At 41.2% G+C, this 7,612-nt stretch overlaps 1 pseudogene; it reads left to right on the top strand.

The window, feature by feature from the left end:
* The first annotated feature begins 2,788 nt into the window (after positions 1 to 2,788).
* On the top strand, positions 2,789 to 5,664 carry LOC119908273 (annotated as a pseudogene).
* Positions 5,665 to 7,612: the final 1,948 nt, after the last annotated feature.

Below are 7,612 nucleotides of genomic sequence, written 5' to 3'. Positions count from 1 at the left end.
AGTCCCAACAAACATAGTTCATGCTACATACTCTGGTACAGTAGGCGGCAGTATGCACCTTTGAAAGTCATGGTTGCAATCTACCATGAAACAAAAAAGAAGCAGCAGCAGCAGCAGCACTGGTTCCCCTCTAGAGAGAGTGAAAGAATTTTAATTTTTGGGTGTCTGGTTTGACCAACGAATGACTTGGGCTGTTCACGTTAGGAACATTTTGTCAAAATGTGACAAGGTGTTAAATATAATGAGAGGTCTGTCGGGATGTGACTGGGGGGCAGAGAGGGGTTCCATGCATTTAGTATATCAGGCAATGATAAAGGCCCTAATTGGAATTGGGTGCTTTGTTTATGGTTCTGAAGCCCAGTCGGTGTTAAGGAAGTTAGACACTGCAGGCTAAGGAACTGAGACTCTGTTTTGGAGCTCTCAGAACATCTCCAATTCCTGCTCTGCTTATTGAAATGGGTGAAATGCCCTTATGTTTAAGGCGTATTAAGTTGGGAATGCAGTATTGGATCAAATTGAGTGGGTCTAATCTAGCACTCCCAGCTAGGTGCCTTATGCAAGCATGGAAGAAAGATCAGAAACAAATCATTTTTGAATGCATAAATCAGTGGACAAGAGAATTGAGAATGATGCAAGAAGACACGGTATACAACTCAACTACCTATTCCTTATTGGTTAATGCAAGAACTGGATATTGATTTAACTTTTTTTAAAGAAAAGAACAAATACGTAACTGCTCTAAAATTGGAACAATATCTAACAGTGGGAAGGGATCATATCTGAAATTTTTTACAGATGGTGCCAGGGAACCAGAGAGTGGGAGAGCAGGTTCTAGGGTGTATATAGCTCAACTGGACTTTAGGATTAGCAAGAGAATAACAGACAGAAGTTCTGTCTTTACAACAGAGCTACTGGCGATTCTTTGGGCTCTGTGGTGGATTGAGGATGTGAAAAAAAGAGAAGCCTTAATCTGCTCTGATTCTGCAGCTGCCCTGATGGCCTTGAAAGGCCGTAAAGCAAAAGCCCGTCCTGATATCATAAGTGAAATTCTAGCTGTATTATTTAGAATTACAATGATTGGTAGCATTGTTATGTTCTGCTGGGTCCCTGGACATGCTGGAGTTGAAGGAAATGAAGTAGCAAACTTTTTAGCAAAATCAAGCTTAAAGAAGTTAGAGACAGATATAAATATATCATTTGCAGTAAATATATTGAAGTAATAAGCTTGATACACTATATGAATAAAAACACTCTTATTAAAATTCAACCAATTTAATAATAATAATAATTTGCTAATCCGATATTAATATTTTACTCATGGATAGGGACGTTAGGCTACTGTATGAATGATGATAGTAATTATATACATAAGCCTTTATATGGCAGGTCTGGTTGTATCCTACTCGGGAAAGATTGTGAAAATGGAAGGATTTAGCCGGAGTAGCGGTGATTACATATTGACAACATATTTCTGTGGTTTTTACATGTTTTGAATTTGGTTGTGGGCCCACAGGGGTTTATATAATGATGATATACAGTAATCAAGAGGTGAATTTGTGCTTTATACTTTGTCAAATAAAGCAAGCCAGGCAGCCTTCCATGTTTGAGAACGGCGCTGTTTTTTAATCGCCCACTAGAGGGCTGCAGCGCCACAATAACCAGCCTGGTTCAAATGAACGAAATGACTGAAAAAAAGATTAGTTCATTTTCATGAACAAGATTTGAATGAACGAGTCTGTAAAGAGTCGAACTTGCCATCACTATATGTTACTAGCACTGGAGTCCAGCCGCCGCTGACGTTACTATTCACAATAAGTTATTCATCAAAACAACCTTAACTAACTGTTAGCTGGCTTGTTAGCTAGTCGGCTAACAGAAGGACAACAACGCATTTTAGCACAAACAGGGGATACAAAGTAAAAGCAAGACTGTATCATCCTACATTGAAACATACTCCAAACCAAATACGATTGTTTCACTTTGTTAATAAATGAAAAGGCCAACGAGGGATTTTCAGCCTCCGACCACAACGTCCAGCTAACAGGACTGTGTTGGAACTTCCTGGTAGCGGCATCATGCGCTGCGTAACATCCGGTTACGATTTCAAAAAAATAATAAAAGGAACAACATGTTATTTAAAACTTACTTACATGCCTCATTTAATGCTTATTAGCCTAGCCCACCTTTCCACAACCGCCCATCTTTTTAATTGGATTGATCTATCGATTTAGAAAATTTCATCGAGAGCCCTAAGCTTCTCTGTAGGACCGGGATTTTTTGTAACATAATAAAGTAACTATGTCTTTTGCACCATTGTTTTTGAGGTTTATTGTAGTTTTATGTCTCGATTTATTTAATATTCAATACAAGATACTTCATTAATAATGAAGCAACTGATCTGTCCATAGAGGCTATGATAGACGTGGGTGGAAATGCTCTGCTGCTGCCTCACCAGAGAGGGAGGAGAAGTTAACCCTACCTACTGAGTAAATTGAAGGGACTGACTTAATTTATACTTTATTTTGCACGTTGTACAATTGGTTTAGAAATGACACATGCACTTTGCAAACCCACACTGGTGTATGACACATAAGCCTTTACAGAGAAAGGAAGCCCGTTAAGGGGGATTATTATTGGTGACCTCTCATTGGTTGTTCTTGATTGGAATTTACAGCAGCTGTGTGAATTATCTCGTGCAGAACATAAAAGCCAGGTGAAACACCACCATCATACATGCCCTGTTTAGGTTAGGGGTCAGTTGTAGTTGAAGGCAGCTGCTGGAGTGAAAATGGAGTTAGTACCTGCTGTGTGTTTGTTGTTGCTGTTTTGTTCTGCCTGTAGTTCTTTTGAAAGTAGATCTGAGGATGGCCTATTTTTGGAAGATCCTGAATTAGTGTGGGTGAGAATGGAGACAATGATGAGTAAAGAAATGACACCAGCCCCTGCACCTGAAACCAAATTGTTGAGGAGTGCATCAGGTAGTGGATCACCTGAAGCCAAAAATGTTCCTCAGTATCTGGCTGTCCCAGCCTCTCAGACCCTGAAACAGGTTTTCAAGCCAGAACAGGGTGCCAGAAGCCTCCCTAACTTGGCTAACGAAATGTTACTTGTGACTGCTGCCCCTACTCCGGCAATTGGCGCAACAGCCGGGACAAAGTTGGTTGAAATCCTGTGTCATGTTGACAGAATGTATGTGAGAATCAGGAGAGAGGTCTTTAAGACTCGTGACGCATACAAATACTTGAAACTAGGCACCTGTCCTGTTAACAAAGGTACCAAAGAACATTACTACCTTGTACCTTCTGAGAACTGACTGTGGATTTGAGAAAAAGGTTGGTAAAGCTGTTCCCCTCAATTGCTGTATCATTCAGTTAGTTCTCTTATAACTGCAACCAACATGTGAATGTTTATGTTCCAGAGTCATCCAGATTATCTGTCCTTTAGTAATGTGCTCCACTACAGGCCAACCGGTCCAGTTTTAAGGGAAATGCCATTTGATATTCCCCTGAACTGTAACTATCCCAGGTAAGATTTAGATTAGGTTCTTAATTTTAGTATGATTGTGTAATTTAGTTCTATTACAAATCTTAACTACCAGCATTTAAGACCAAGGACATATTGCAAGACTACAGGGCAATCAATGACTTCTGTTTTCAAATTTTGTATTGTGAGTTTTCACTTGACTATTGCAGGTTTTTCCACTCCTATAAAGTTGGCTTCTATCCTGATCGCATGGGTGCAGTTTTCAAACGACTCCAACCTAAAACTAGTTTCACCCTTACTCCTCAAGATGGTATGTTCCCATGTTTTAAATGCACCATCACCCAGTATTTTCAGCACAAGGCCTGTTATCAGAAGCACTGTCTCTTTTTTTGAAATTAGGATCTCTGAAGTGCAGAAAGGAGTGGTAACTTGCAAATGCACATTTCTAAACTTAACCAGGCTAGGAAAGTGCTGCTCCAAGTATAGATGTGCAACTTGGACAGAAGAGGGAGCGCTACAAAATGTACACTAGTAAGATGATGACGTACTCTGAGGTGGTATAAATCAGGTTCTTTAATGGGCAACAAAGATGTCTGACAAAACTTGTGTGGACAAGGATTACATGGGGGCTAAATGCACACCTGTATTGACACAAATGGGAAGCTGTTAAATGAATCCAAAGCTAGACAAACCCTGGAGTCAAATATTTACCATTTTAGAAAAGGCACCCTAGCACCTGATCTGTCAAGCATTTGTAAGTGTACTCAAAATATGCCAGCATAAAATACTAAAGCATGTTCTACAAGTACTCAGAACTCATCACTGCATATTCTGCTGGAGCTTAAAGGAACCAATTGCATTACTTGCATAGCAAATGCATGCAGCAGCCCTGTGTGTCTCTATTGTCAAGTGATGTCCCTCACTTTGCCACAGCATCAGGTAATGAAATCACTGGAACCAAAACCTTCACCTTGGGCGAGCCGATGTACTTTGAGGCCACGCAACCTGACCGCACTGCACAGTTGGGAGGCCAGAGGATATACATCGACAAGTGCTTTGTGACAGCCTCCCGAGACCCCAATTCAAATCCTCAATATACGGTCATTGACAACCAAGGGTAAGGTTTGAAATGATTTCAGTATAAGATGGGCCTGTCACTTGGTGGTTGGAGGTAAATGTGTCTTCTCGACAGGTGCATGATTGATGGCAAAGAGAACGAACAGTCAAGGTTCCTCGCTGGCGCCTCAGAGATGGTCCAGAAATTCAGTCTGGGTGCCTTGATTTTCAAGAATGGCGTTTCCGCTTCCTCCTCACAGGTACTGTCAAGAGGTAGTTGTACAGAGCTCAATGCTGTCAAATAATGAACACATGTAGCCATTAATGCTCATTGTCTTTCAGCAACTCTACATGCACTGCGAGATCTCTGTGGGGACACGTACTCCAACTCAGGGCTCAAAGGCTTGCAATTATGATCCAGCGACCAAAACGTGAGTTGACTCTGGCTAAAGTAAAACCTCACAGGTGTAGCTTGCTTTTGAAGGTCTTGTAGGAGGAAGTGTTTCATGTGTACTTGACTGCCAAAAGAACTCGGTGTGTATTTCCAGTATTGCCAGCTGTGCTCACTGTGATCTGCTTTGTCCATCAAGTTTGCCATCTAATATTGCTGACAACTGTTATGGTTTAGGTGGAAGGAGCTGTACTCTGATGACTCCGTGTGCACCTGCTGTGACTCGACCTGCTCCTTGGCACAGCCTAAGGGTACGTCTTCAACTTGTCTGTCTGTTGGGGAGGGGTCTTGAGGACATCTTGGTATGAAATGCAGTAACTTCAGACATGCTCCCTGACTTGGCACAGAGCTGTTCCTAGGCAGTCGATTCTTGAAGCGTTCACTTTCTACAGGCAATACTGATGCAAATCCAAAAGTACTCATCCCTTGACAATCATGCAGAATCAAAAGCATAAAATGACTCCTTACTGAAAGCTACTCTCTGACAATTATCCTCTTGTATTTTTACAGCTTCTAGGGGTATGATCTCAAGTCACTCTTGGGAGGTCGTCGCAAGCGGCAAGGATGACTATGCAGCGGTTGACCCTCGGATGAATTCCCTTGACACGTTCAGTTTTGTTGACCCCGACGTGGCAGAGCATGAAGACTTAAAGCGATGGGAAAATGATTACTGACAGAATTATGTAGACATGATTTTTAAATGAGAAATGGATCACTTGCTATTATCATGACATAACTCATTCACTCTGACAGAAGAGAATAAAAGCAGAATTTAAAATCTTAATGCTTATGACTCTTTAAATGGCACAACTGGCATTGTCTGTACACTGCCAGCATATTCATGTATGAGCATGTCTGCATTTCTAAGCATTTCCTGAAAATGTGTCACTGCATCTCTGTAGATACAGTTGTGTACCACAAGGGGATGGAAGAGATTCAGTCTTTGCTTTAGTGAATTCAGCAGGAAGTTCAATAATTTTCTGTGTCAAAGGGTTCCCAATAAGGGCATGGTTCAACTGCTTGTTCTCAGGGCTTCTCTCCATGAAGGGCAAATCTTGTAGCCTGGAAGTCCCAACGTTGGGTTTCCACTGTGACGGGTCTCTCATCAAAAGCAGATGCATTAGTGCAGTTTTGAAATGAACCTCCTTGAGCACACTACTTCCAGACAGTGCTGCCTGTTTCCGGTGAAGGAACTGGGCAATTTCAAGAGTTTGACTGTGGCATGAATTTCCAGGCAGGTGTCTAGACATGTGTTCAAAGAAACTATCAAGATGGCTTGTCAGGGAGTGTCCAGTAAGTATCCAAGTTCATTAGGGAGCAAGGAGTAATGAAGAAATGAGCATCGGTTTTGAATTTAACCACAGGATTCATACTGAAGCTTAGCTTCTTCCCTGATCTAAATCGAATGACTGGAGCATCAATGTAGCAGATGTTTAAGCTGATACTTATGTGAAATCAGTGCCCATGCTTGTTGGTGCATCTGGTAACCAGTGATTTTGACAAGAACGGGGAGTTCTTCATGCAGAGAAGTCATCACAAATATTTTACTTTCTCAGTCTCACAATGCAGCAGGCAAACTATCATCTGCATCGGGAGACTGACAGTGGCAGCCATTTTGGATTTTCTTATTTTCTACCAGTTTTATTTGCATATCTAGCAGCCTCTGCTGGCCTCATCAGCACAATGTGTGAAAGTTCTGTGAAGGATTCGATGATGTTGAAGTTGCACAGCGGACTGACCTCAAAGAAAGTCGTGCTGTTCTTTTCTGCATACGTCCTTGCCTGCTCCGTTGGCACCTGTCACTTGAAAGCCAGGTGCAGCCGGTTGCCCACTAGGATCCTGGGTACACCAGGGGCGTGCTGATGGAAATAAGCAATATTGTTGCTATATTTAGGTGATGTAACCAAATTTTGTTGTATCTCAAACAGGATTTCTAACAGCTATCCTGCATCTCTGTCTAAGCTACACTAACAGACAATAGTCTCTCTCATGGATGGATGGATATATAGGATTTTCCCTCACCCCATGCATTTGCTGTGTTTCTTGGTCAACCATAAATAGGATTTAGTGTTTTTTGTAGGCTGTTTATCTGTTTTGTTTATGTTTGTTTATCTATTTATTTAAATATTTTTGATATCAAGTAGTCCCAACCAACATAGTTCATGCTACATACTCTGGTACAGTAGGTGGTGGTATGCACTTTAAAAGTCATGGTTGCAATCAGCCTGAAACAAAAAAAGAAGCAGCATTGTTGTGAGCAAGGGACAACTCAGACGGTCCCCAACTGTGGTAGCTGAAGCTGGGCGACTGCCTTTTGGTGTTGATTAACCAAGGGCGAGTTTTAGGTCCTCTGTTAAATACTTGGGTAGATGTAAGAAAATTTTACTGAACGTGAAAACGTCAATGTGTGGAAAGTAATAGAGGAATGCCGAAGTAGACTTAACTCATGGTTGTTGCAAGATATTAGTTTATTGGGCCGTATATTTTTGACTAAAATGGAAAGTATCTCAAGGTGTATTTATCCTGCATACTCAATTGCTATTCCTAACAGAGCCATTAAAAAGATCAACCAAATCAATTTTGACTAAATTTGGAGAAGGAAAGTCCACTATGTTAAGAAAA

This window comes from Micropterus salmoides, unplaced genomic scaffold, assembly GCF_014851395.1.
Source record: "Micropterus salmoides isolate LMB-PRFRI ecotype aquatic unplaced genomic scaffold, ASM1485139v1 Ms_hic_scaffold_1727, whole genome shotgun sequence".
Lineage (NCBI taxonomy): Eukaryota > Metazoa > Chordata > Actinopteri > Centrarchiformes > Centrarchidae > Micropterus > Micropterus salmoides.
This window is presented reverse-complemented; position numbering and strand designations above follow the sequence as displayed.